The sequence below is a fragment of the Protopterus annectens genome, chromosome 3.part0 (assembly GCF_019279795.1).
Source record: "Protopterus annectens isolate FY-2018-M chromosome 3.part0, PAN1.0, whole genome shotgun sequence".
Classification (NCBI taxonomy): Eukaryota; Metazoa; Chordata; order Ceratodontiformes; family Protopteridae; genus Protopterus; species Protopterus annectens.
The window spans coordinates 1,569,127,969-1,569,140,929 of NC_056731.1; positions in this window are offsets into that span (position 1 = coordinate 1,569,127,969).

Consider the following 12,961-nt stretch of genomic DNA (forward strand, 5'->3'; position numbering starts at 1 on the left):
CTTCTTTAGTACACCATCATCTGCAATGGATGTTGATATGACATTTGTGGTTATACACGATATCACCAGGCCATTACATTCAGTGAATTACAATACTGGGCTGAGATTTGTGTGTTCCTTCATCATATATCCCCAAGCCATAATCAGTAACGAACATTATGAGATGAGAGTTATACACAGTGCACAATGTATGATATATAGGATATAGCCTGTAGATGACAATTTGAATCAAGAGCTGGAAATCTGAGAACATGAGGTCTTCTGAGCTGGTAATGAATGGTTTGACATTTCTGTCATTATGTGAAGTTAGGTTGTTTCATAAATAAGCCATTATCATTAAAGTGAATCCCTGGATTCTTGTGGCTATGAATTTCCAAATTTAGCATTGAGACGTTCTTATCTTTGTAGCAGCAATTACTTATATTATACAATAGTAAATGCAAATCTCATGTTGTCCTGTTCATTCATTCCTCAACTGATGGGTTTGGTCCAAGACTGAGATTTGACTCTGCCGCTTCTACCAGATCATTGTATCCAAGAACTGTCAAGCTCCTTTATTTACCCATAATACTCCAACAACCTAATATTCCTGAGATCTCGTTTGCTAGCACTACTCTCAAGTACATTGGAGTTCTTATAGCTAGTTTTTCATGAGTTAGCTCTTAGTTTTTAACTTTTATAGTCTCTCATACTCCCATCATCCACCCATAATCTTTTGAGCTAATTTATGATAACTTTTAGCAATGATTTTTTTAGCTGATTCTGCCCCCTTTGCACTAGCATTGATTGATACCTTCTTAAAGTACCATTGTTTGTACTCATCCTTCTTTTGCTACTCTTTTGAGTATTTCTGTCTACCACTGTTGATTTCTTTCTTGCTTTCTTCTTTTCTGCTTAAAAAAATTATTTTCTACAGAGAATGTGTGCATTGCCTAGGCCCCTGTCATTTAGAAGCGGATTGTTCAATCTGCTATGGTTTTAATGCCAGAGCTTTAACCGATCAGAGGAATAAGTTAGTTTTAAGAGGCCTTCTTCCTTCTTCCTCTACTTCCTCAGTTGCTGGGGCTCAACCCCCTAGCAAAAAGTCTGACAAGAGTAAGTCAGAGTCAGCTTCCAAGGAAAAGGGGTCCTGTAAGAGGTCTCCTGACAATTCTTCCATGTCAGCTCCTTCATCGGAGTCCCCTTCAGAAGTGTATAATAAGTCAGATCCATCTTTCTTGGAGCCGACCATTTTGAAACCTAGATCTCTTCGGATCCATACCTCTCCACTCCTATAGGATCAGTTTTGTCATGGCTCCCTTCTCCTTTCCTGGAGGGATCTCCATGAAGACACTCCAGGCCTTTGGCCACCACATCATCTCTTAGATCTTCCCGAAGCCTTTCAGAAGCTGATGTGACTAGGATAATGAGGAAGCTTTCAGAGAGCAGATTCAGATGGGGTCTCTCCCGGCTCCAATTCTCACCAGATCCATGAGCCATCCTTTGTCCACTTCCCCCTTGGTATCACCTTCTCTGATCTGACTCAGTGTTTCAGAGCCCTTGGATCCGAGATCTCTGGGGTATCTTCATTGGATCCAAAGATAATTGTTCTTTGATTCTGATAGCTTCTCTGAGCTGAGTGGCTCAAGCCTTTTGGAGCCAGAAGACTCTCAGAGCCAAAACATCAATGGCAGGTCCTGTGGGTTGGAGTTGACTCTGAAGCTTTTGGAGCCATTTCTTCCTCTTAGGGATTCTGTGCTGGATAGCTTGGATCCGACTCCCTCTTCAGGTGGATTGCTGGTGTAGTTGCAAGAGCCTGGTTTAAGAAGTTTCAGCTCCTGTGCTGTTGACTTCTGTGTCCTGTAGGCATTCTACCTTTGAGGTTGTGCAGAGCACTTTCTCCTTGTCTAGAGAAGGGAAATCCATGGCCCCCTTGGATCAGACAACCATGCCTTTATCTGGTTCTTTGCTCTAAGCCTTGTCCATCCTTTCCACTGAGATAGTCAGCTCAATCTAGTCTCCAGTCAGTCTGTCAGGATATTGTCATCTCCTCTGATACTTCCCTATAGCACCCCACTGAGGAAGTCCCTCAGAAGTGAACATGTAAGAGGAGGCACTTAGATTCTGTCTAGGAATCTCTCACGGTGGGCACTGATTTTGATGAGGAGGAGAGGGTCCCCCAGATCACAACCTGAAAATGTCTCCTTTGAAGACATCCTGGAGTTCCTGAAACAAAAAGGTGGTTGGGCATCTGACACCCCCTACCAGGAGGAATTGGTGTCATGGATGCGTTTGGGTCTGTGTTGTCTACTTTTAGGGTGACCCACTTGGCCGATGAGCTCATAGACCTTGTTTCTCATTGAGTGTGGAAAGAGCCAGATGCTGTAGAGCCAATACCAAAAAGACTAGACAAAATTTTAGTTCTGGCCAATGTCATGGTTGTGGCTGCAGCCACTAACAAGGAATTGGCAGAACAGAGTTCCTCTGTCCATCCCCCTAACAGATAGTCCAGGGCTTTGGACAGATTTGGGATGTGCATGTACGCTTCAGTGACCTTTGCCCTCAGGTCACTAATTTGGCACATTTTCTGAGGTTACAAAGAGATCTGACCAAAGAACTTGCCAAATTTCTTTATGGGTCCATGTTGGTGGAGGATGAAAATAGAATCTCTTTCCAAATGGCCACCCTCCAGTCTATTTCAAATGCATCCATGAGACTGATATCCTATGCAGCGCAAGGTAACTCATGGGCAGCATATTTGGGTATAGTCATCAGGAGACATGCCTGGATGCGATTATGTGATTTTGCAGAGCCCTTTAAGTCTTCGGTCATCAATGTGGTGCTCAGCCCCAAGGGAAAAGACAAGCTGTCCAGATGTGATCAAGAGGAAAAGACCCTGTCTGCTGGGGGTGTACGTTTCTCAACCCCTCAAAGACTTTTCTCAAGGAATCAGTGAAGAGGTAGAAAAACACGATTTAGTAAATCCCAGTTTAGTAAATCCCAGTGTCCTTTTCAAGATCCACATCTAGATAGTTCCCTCAGGGGCAGAGGATAGAACTCAAATGGAAAGCACTGTCCTCACAGCAGAGGTGGCCTGCAGAACCAGGGCTTCAGGGATTCTTTCTCGGATAAGCCCTACCAGTGCTCCTGAAGGGAGGCCCACCTGTTTACCCCTGGAGACAGTTGCAGGACATTTGTCTCTGCACCAGAGAGCCTGGCTCTCTATTACAAAAGATTCCTGGGTGCAGGGAATCATATCCAGACGTTATATTATACCATTTTCTCTAACCCCTTTACCAATGGGGAAAAAAAAATCACTGATGTTTTACCCAGTCAGAGGGAAGCAGCATCTCTAGAAATAAAAAAGCTACTATAGAAAAGAGTCATCCAAGAGGTCCCCTAGACAAGAGAGGATCCAGTGATTCTTCTTGGTGCCAAAAAAGACAGAGGACTTCAGACCATTTCTGGATCTCAGAAAATTGAATCCATTTGTACAGTGTTTAAAATTTCAGGTCGTCATGGTTCAATCCATTTTGCGTCTGCTGCAAAAGGACGATTGGATGTGCTTGATAAATCTTCACAATGGATACTATCACATGAGAATGCACAGATTCTTCTGACGATACATGAGCTTCTGGCAGGGATGCAGTCATTACCAGTTCAGAACACTGTCCTTTGGTTAACCACAACCCCCAGGACAGTGGTAGCAGCTTACTCGAGACTGCTGGGAGTCTGAATGGTTCTGTATCTAGACAACTGTTTCCTAGAGTGTATGACAATGGATCGAATAGGAAAAAGATTGAACGGCTGTAAGAACGAAAATGCCATTCATAGAAATCCGTTTTGCGGGGGGCAGTGCCCCCCCCACTAAATATATATATATATATATGGTTCCCATTCAGAAGCCTGAAACATCATAAGCCTGAAAATCAAAATCCTGAAACCAAAAGCCTGAAAATTCAGAATCCTGAAAACTCAAAATCCTGAAAGACCAAAATCCTGAAAGACCAAAATCCTGAAACTCAAAATCCTGAAAACACAAATAATGCTAATATGTCACTATAAAGACACTAATATCTACCAACTGACCCTGACCCTAACCCTAACCCTAAGGTCCGTCACTATCGCACACTCACCTGACCCGCGCCCTAACCCTAACTCACTTAAACCGCCCCTAACCCCAATATTTGTCACTATTGCATACATGCCTAACCTGCGCTTCTAACTCACTTAAACCGCCCTAACCCTAAAATAAAACCAACCGCACACTTACCTGACCCCAACGCATGACCTAACACCACAGGGCTAACAATAGCAAAGCCACAATGACATCAGTATGTCTATTTTGTGTTTTCAGGATTTTGAGTTTCAGGATTTTGGTCTTTCAGGATTTTGGTCTTTCAGGATTTTGAGTTTTCAGGATTCTGAATTTTCAGGCTTTTGGTTTCAGGATTTTGATTTTCAGGCTTATGATGTTTCAGGCTTCTGAATGGGAACCATATATATATATATATATATATATATATATATATATATATATATATATATATACACACCAACTCCGAGATCGCACTACAGTGAGGAAAGGGCAAATTTTCCAATTTTCACTGTACCGTGATCTCTGAAAATGGATTTCTACGAATGGGATTTTCTTCTTACAGCCGTTCGATCTTTTTCGTATTTGATCCGTTGTCATAGACTCATCTGCTAATGACCTCAACCAGGCATTAACTTCTACAGGCAAGGGACTACTTGCTCCAGTTGTGTGTTCATGTGGGAATCACTATCAATTACAACAAATCTCAGCTAACACTTTCACAAAGTCTGGAATTCATAGGTGCTCATCTGAACACAGTCAGATAGCTTCTCTTCCCTCTACTTGAATACAGACATTGAGGTCTCATGTCAAGAAAGTGAGTCAGAGTTCTTCTCTTCTGGCCTGATTAATCTTTCAAGCCCTGGGATCCATGGCAGCAGCTATTACTCTCATTTCTGTGGACAGGCTCCACATGCAAATTCTTCAGTGACACTATCAGTCCAGTGGTTCATTCTCCAACATCCATTAACCACTCCAATCAAGATTACACAAGTGTTCAAAATATATCTTCTTTGATGGATTAATTCAAAACAGCTCTGTAAAGAGTGCCCATTTGTTCTTTCCATGCCCATGGCCACAGTGACCACCTCCCAGTTGTGATGGGGGTTACTACTTGGGAAGGACTGTCCAAGGTACATGTTCCTCCAAAGAGTCCAAGATGCATATCAATGTCCTGGAGATGAGAACAGTCCTCCTACCATTGCAGGCTTTTCAAGACGTTCTCCCAGCTGGGAGTGTAGCCATCCAGATGGACAATATGACAGTGGTCTGGTACATTAACAAACAGGATGAAACCAGATCTTGTCCACATTGTTGAGAAGCAATGAGGCTGTGGCAATGGGTGTCTCTTCCAGTCACTTTCTAATAGCATTGCACATCCCAGAGTATTCTAGCTTGATTCAGGACAAACTTAGCAGGTCCATTCTGATGCCTCATGAGTGGTCTGTCAGTGTCAAAGTAGTGGAGAAGATTTTCCATCGATGGAGCCAGCCATGCTGCGATTTCTTTGTCTGTCCCCTCAACCACAAATACAGCAGGTTCTTTGCCCTAATCCCTCCAATGTGGGAGTCACTCAGAGGTGCTCTATTCCACAAATGGCCCTCCAGTCTCCTTTATGCATATCCACCATTGCACCTAATTCCCAAATTTCTACAGAAGGCATTCCAGTTGATCCTCATTGCTCCCTTCTGGCTTCATCAGATTTGGTTCCGCTTCCTCTGGCCTTAGCTTCTGCGTCTACGCTAGATACTAAATCCCACTCCCGGACTCCCGTCTCACCTGACAGGTATGACTCATCCAGACTTAGCAGACCTCAAACTGACCGCATGGTTTCTCCAGTTCCATTGACTGCTAGACAGTCCAGGTTCTCCTCCCTGGTACATCATTTATTGTTATCTTCTCAAAAAGCCTCTACAAGGAAAGTTCACAAAAGTAAATGGAAGAGATTTGTTTTCTGTGCCCATAGCAAGAACCTGGGTCCTTTTTCAGCATCTGTGCTATCTATCCTTGAATTTTTAGCTTCAATTTGTAATAAAGGTACAAGCTTTTCAGCTATTAAAGTGCAATTGGTTGCCATTTTATATTTCCACCTGGGCAAAAATAACTCTGCCTTAGCTTCTTCTAAACTGTGTAAAGCCTTTCTTAAGGGAGCCTTTTTACTTAGATCTCCATTAAATTATCCTACTCCTCCTCCTTGGGATTTAACTGTCATGCTTCAGGCCTTGACACAAGCTACCTTTGAACCTTCAGCCAAATAAGAATTTAAATTTTTGTCTCAGAAAAATATTTTTCTGGTCACTATCACATCAGTGAGATGAGTATCCAAACTCCAGGCTGTATCTTCTAAACCTCCTTACCTAGTTTTTCACAAAAACAGGGTGTGTTTATGAACAAAGCCATCCTTCTTGCCTAAGGCAGCTTCTGAATGTATCATAAATTAGATCATTAATCTACCAGTTTTCTTTCCTAATTTTTCAAGGAATGGGGAGTATATGCTCCGTCTTCTATCTTCACAGAACCAACGACTTCAGAAAATCTGATTAGTTATTTGTTTCTATTTCTTCTAACTGATTTGGCAAACCCATATCCAAAGTTGCATTAGTCAAATGGTTAACTGAATTCATTTCCTTTGTTTATGGTAAAAAGGTTTATCCTTGCCCAAGCCTCCTAAAGCCCATTCCACGAGGTCTATGGCAGTTTCTTCAGCCTTTTGGTCAAGGGCTTCTTTAGATGACATTTGTGCAGCTGCAGCTTGGACTAATTCTCACACCTTTATTTCTCATTGCAAGTTAGATTTGATTTATAGGATCATAGGAGGTTACTAGGCTAACTGCCCTAGGGCCCTTACAAGCCTAGCCACGTTCAACAGTAGTTCCCTAATGTCTATTTTGAGTAGACACTAAAATCAGCACCTATTGCCCCTGTCCAGGAGGGACACACGTGTAACCCCCAGGGTGAATTTCCGGTTTCCCATCCAATCGTCCAAATTACGCTTAAATAGGGTCAACGAAGCACTTTGCTTAACATGAATTGGAAGTTTATTCCATAGGTGAGGTAACCTCTGTGAGACAAATCTGTCCCTCCAGCAAGATTTATTGATGTCACATACCAGGTTAAGGTCCTTTGAGTGAGTGACACATGTGCCATTTGCGAATGTGCAGGATTTCCATTAAAGCAGGGTCAAGGATCTTCCTATATGCAAGGCACAGGTTGCCTCTGAGCAGTCTGTACAACAGAGAGTAAAGCGACAGTTATGTCAGTCTGTCCTCATATGACAGATGATGAAGACCCTGAATTTTCTTAGTAAGGAACCTTTTTGGTCTCTCCAACTGCTGCAAGTGCATATCAAAGGGAGTGTTGTACTCTATTATTGACCTGATGAGGGAAGAGTACAAGGGGTTATGACTTCCTTTTTTCTGGAGGCAATGCCCTTACTTATGAGATGAGCAGTATAAAATGCCTTTCTTACCACAGTGGAGACATGGTGATCAAAGATAAAGTTGCTGTCAACCTGTGTGCCAAGATCTCTCACCACTGACTGTGTTCTTAGGGTATAGCTATTGATGTGGTAGTTTGCAGGAACATCACCCTTGCTAAAGGGGATGATGATGCATTTTTTTGCATTAACCTTAAGACTATGACTTTGGCACCAGTCATTAGTCTGAGTAAGACCTTCTTACATAATGTTGAAATTGCTAGGGGTTTCAGTGATTCCTCCCAGTTTGCAGACATCAGCAAACATTACCAGCCACAGTCTTTAGTTTTAGCCTATACTTTGCAGAAGTAGATTCCGAACAGTAGGGGTCCCAGAACCGATTGCTATGGAACACCACTGGTTATGGGGCTGCTGGAGGAGGTAGAGTCTCCTATTTTGACCATATGAGTTCTATCAGTGAGCCAGTTAGCAACCCACCCGACAATATATGGGTTGATACCCAGATGGGTGAGTTTATCAATGATGTCTGAGTAGGGAATTGTGTCAAATGCCTTGGCTAATTGTAGGTAGGTCATATACACAGATTTGTCCTTGTGTAGGCCTTTAGTGACTGTCTTGAAGAAGTCCACCAAGTTTAACAGGCATGATCTCCCCTTGACAAAGCCAAACTGGGTGGGGTTGAGCGTTTGTAGATTTCCTGTATCTTTTCTTAATAAGCTATATGATGATTCGTTCCATGGCCTTTCAGATGAGGCTGGTCAGGCTAATGGGTTTATAGTTCCAGCATCCGTGGATGCACCCCCTTTGTGCAAAGGGATGACAGTAGCTGTTTTCCATTCCAGTGGGACAAAGCCAGTGCTTAGGCGGTGATTGAAAAACATGCCCAAAGGTGATGCTAATTCCTTTTTTAACACATATAGAACACAGCCCGGGATGTTGTCTGGTCCCATAAAGGCTGTGTTTTTGGCCTTGGAGAGGGATTTTAAGACCTGCTCCTCAGAGATACTAGGTGGGGGACAGGTGTTAGGGATACTTTGGGGTATATGTGACAGGGACAGGGGAGTGAAGTTTTCACTGAACCTGTCAGCCAGCAGGTTTGCTATATCCACAGGTTCTGTATATCTAGTACCATTAACTATGAGATCTGAAGTAGTTTACTTCATTTGGTCTTCAACCTGTGGGTTATGGATCTGTATTGGATCCGAGCCGGCAACTTTTACTAGCATCAACTCCGAGCTCCAAACTCCTCCCCTTACCCATAATACACCTCCACTGCCTTCCATCCCCAGATCTCATTTGCAGTGAATTGCTTCAGCATCGTGTCTTTTGAGCTCCAACTAGATAGTGGGTTTAAAACCTTTGTGTGTAAATATTTTTGTTCTAAATTTCTCTCAGTTAGTGTTAGGATAGGTCTTCTATCTCCTCCCCTCACTTGGTGCGTCGAGTGTTAGCGTTTTTAGGTAGTTAGAGTAGTTTGTTCTGTGGTGTAGGTAGTAGCTTCCCCTCCCCCCTCAGTGTTTTCTGTAGATGAGTGTGGTGAGTGTGTGTCTGTGTGTGTGTGTGTGTGTGTGTGTGTGTGTGTGTGTGTGTGTGTGTGTGTGTGTGTGTGTGTGTGTGTGTGTGTGTGTGTGTGTGTGTGTGTGTGTGTGTCTGTGTGTGTGTGTGTGTGTTATTTAGAAAGAACCTGCTTTTTATTAAGGTTAGCTTTCTAAAATAGAGTATGGCCGAAAAACTTGATCTGAAGTAGGCAGACTTCATTCGTCTGCAACCTGTGGGTATCGGATCCGACCTCGGATCCGAGCCGGCAATTCCAAAAGCTTAGGCTCCGAGCTCCTAGCTCCTCCCTCTTACCCATAACCCCTTGCCAAGCCCTGACTGACCTCAGATTTCGTTTGCCGCTTTTCAAGTAGCTACGGATTCCAGAGCTCCTGGCGTTTGTTGAAGATCAGATAAGGGTTTTTGACAGAAAAAGTTTTAAAAATCTCTATTTTTGTTGTTGATATAGTTAGTGTTGAGTGTGTTTAGGCTTTCCTCTCTCTTTTATTTAATTATTCTCGGGTTTTGCGTAGTTTGTTTGTGTGTGTTTTGTGTTAGGCCTTAGGGTTGTGATGTCTGAAGCCCATAAGGCTGTTTTCTCGAAATGTACCGAGTGTGGCCATAAGCTGTCCCCAGCGGATGGCCACACTCGCAAGAATCTTGGGGTTGAACACCTGTCATCTGGTTGTACCATTTGTGCAGGGTTCAACCCCGGCTTTGAGGGAGCGGAGGTCGAAGCTGGTGCTGGCGGGTCTTTTACCTCCAGATACCGCCGGCCTCTGCCCTTCCACTCAGCAACCTGTTGCTGTGGGTTCTCCTTCCGGCTGGGACTCAACCTCCTCTAAGTTGCCGGAGGGAAGGAATCCTCTAGGGAGAGAGAGAAGGAGAGGCACAGGAGAGGCACCAAGCGAGAGCCGAAACTTCCAGTTCGGCTCCTCCATCTAAGCGGGCCTCCCTGTGCCTTCTAGCTTTCCTCCTCCTTGGCTCCACTCCCCTCGGTTCTCTCCTGGACCCGAGGAGGAGGAGGCTAGCCCTTCTAGGAGGTCTCCGAGGCGGCTCTCTAGGTCCGCTTTGGTGGCCTCCACCAGGTCAACTTTTTCAATGAGTGAAGCTGATATGGACCGGATGATGAGGAAATTCATCCAGGCCCAAATGCAAATGGGAGTGCTCCTAGCCCCCCCCCCATCCGGGAGGGGCTTCGACCCCTTTTTTTGCCCCCTTGGCTCCTTCTCCGACCCATACCACGGGTTCGGAGCTGTCGGCGCCGGGCAGATTTGGATCCGGGGGTGGGTCGGATCCGATGGGTCGGCGCACCTCGGATCCGTCCCATCCCTTAAGTGCTTCGGGTACTTCGGACCCGACCTCTCGGAGCCGAGGGCCGAGCCACAGATCCGAGGGAGCTGGTGTGTCTTCGGCTCCGTCCAGGTCGGAGCGCACCGGTCTGTCGGATCCGACGGTTTCGGCTCCGACTCCGATCCGTGCGTCGGATCCGAGTGGGGGTCGGCTCTCGGGGCTTAGAGAAGCTGGCTCCCCCTCAGCTTTCGACGTAGTGGAAAGGGCACTGTTGAGGACATCCGGACCCCCGGTCCCTGCCACGGCTCCATCCCGCACTCCCTCGCAGTTGGGCCAGGCCCCCACCAGCCGGTCCCAGGGACAGCCCGCCTCGATGTCCCAAGTGGTTCCCTTGGAACATCCAACTGCTGAAGAGTACTCCTCGGACAGCCCCCCCGATGAAGTACCTCGGAAGCGTAAGTGCAAAAGGAGGCACATGGACTCCCCCGAGTCCGTCACTGAAGACACAGACTTGGATGAAGGGGAAGGCTCCCCTAGGTCACCCCCTGAGGGCGTCTCATTTGGAGACATAATGGAGATGTTAAGGATCAGGGGGGGGTGGTCTGCCCCCAAGGCTTCTTCGGAAGAGTCTGTGTTCTTGGAGGCATTCGAGGCGGGCCCTTCTACCTCTTAGGTGTCCCCTCCTGCTGACCCCCTGGTGGATCTTATTTCCATCAGGGCGTGGAAGGATCCGGACACCATTGAGCCTATCCCTAAGCGCCCGGACCGCATTCTTTCCCCTCCGTTGGACCGCACCCATTGGAGTAAGGGCCCCCCAGTAGATGCCATGATGATGGCTGCAGCCACGAAGAGGGAATTGGCCCAGGAGAGTCCCTCCATGCATCCTCCGGGCAAGGAGTCCCGCTCGATGGATCGCATTGGGAAGCGAGTTTTTAGTTCAGCAACCTTCTCCTTGAGAGCGCTGAACTACATGGCACATGTCATTAGGATGCAGCGGGATCTGATTAAAGAATACGCTGCATCTCCCCCGGAGTCCATCTCGAGTGAGGATAAACAGGTATACTCCACCCGAATGGCCACTCTCAGATCAGTTTCCAATACATCTATGCGGCTGCTTTCTCATGCTACTGAGGGAGCTGCTAGAGCCAGCGGAGCAGGCCTAGTCATGAGGCGACAGGCCTGGCTCTGCCATTGTGATTTTGCAGAGCCCTTCAAGGCGACCTTCGTGAATGCCCCCTTCGATGATTCTGCCTTGTTTGGCAAGACTGTTCGCGAGACATTAGTCCAGAGCGAAAAGGACGGGAAGACGCTGTCTGCCGTCGGAGTCCGCTTCTCAGCTCCCCAGAGGTCCTTCTCTAAGAACCAAAAGGGACAGAAGAAGATGTGGTTCCGGAAGTCGCAGCAGTCCCAACCTGCTCCAGATAACCAGTCCTTCCGTGGCAGAGGAGGACGGGGAGGTCGTCGTGCTAGAGGCAGGGGGGCTCCTGGCAACTTTGGGTCCAGAGAACCTTTCTCTGATAGACCCACGCAGCAGCCCTGAAGGGTTGCCCGGCTGTCCGTCTCTGGAGGCAGTCGGGGGGCGGTTTTCGAGGCACCTGACTTCTTGGGAGTCCATAACAACAGACAGTTGGGTGCTTCGTGTCATATCCAGAGGATATTCAATACCCCTATTCAAGGTTCCCAAATCTCGCAGCCTCCCAGATGTTCCACCCGACCAAAGGGAGGTGGCAGCTGTCGAAATCGAACAGCTGCTAGAAAAAAGAGCTATCCAGCACGTCCCCCGAGATCAAACCGGATTAGGGTTTTACTCCAGGTTCTTTTTGGTGCCAAAGAAGACGGGGGACTTAAGACCAATCTTAGACCTTTGCCAGCTGAACCTGTCAGTAACCAAGCAAAAGTTCCGGATGGTCACCCTGCAATCTATACTTCCCCTCTTGAGGGAGAACGACTGGATGTGCTCCATCGACCTCAAGGACGCGTACTACCACATTCGGATGGACAGACGATCCAGGAGGTTTCTTCGCTTCCGGCTGGGAGCCAGTCATTACCAGTTCAGGGTCCTCCCCTTTGGTCTCACCTCAGCCCCCAGGGTGTTTACCAAGGTGCTAGCGGTGGTAGCGGCCCACCTGAGGCCCCAGGGATTACAGGTCATACCGCACGCACTGGACGACTGGCTCCTGACGGCATCATCAAGGCATCTTCTGTGCTCAGCCAGGGATTACTTTCTTCAACTAGCACCAAGGCTGGGCATCACGATCAACTGGGAGAAATCTTTACTGAACCCCACACAAGTTATAGATTTCATAGGAGGAAGACTAAACACCAGATCAATGCGAGCCTTCCTCACCCCAGACCGTATTGCCAACCTGAAGTGTCATGTGACAGCGATCCTGCAACCATCTCCAACTGCAGCTTCGGTCCTGAGGGCCCTAGGTTCTATGGCGGCAGCTATTCCGCTTCTCATTCATGCTCGTTTATGCATGCGGGTTCTTCAATGGACCCTTCAGGTTCAGTGGTCCCCTCTTTGTTCCTCTCTAAACGCTCCGATTGTGGTCAGCAGGGCGTGCAGGGACTCCCTTCTTTGGTGGCTTCTTTCTCCGGAGCCCCTGGCAGGGAGACCT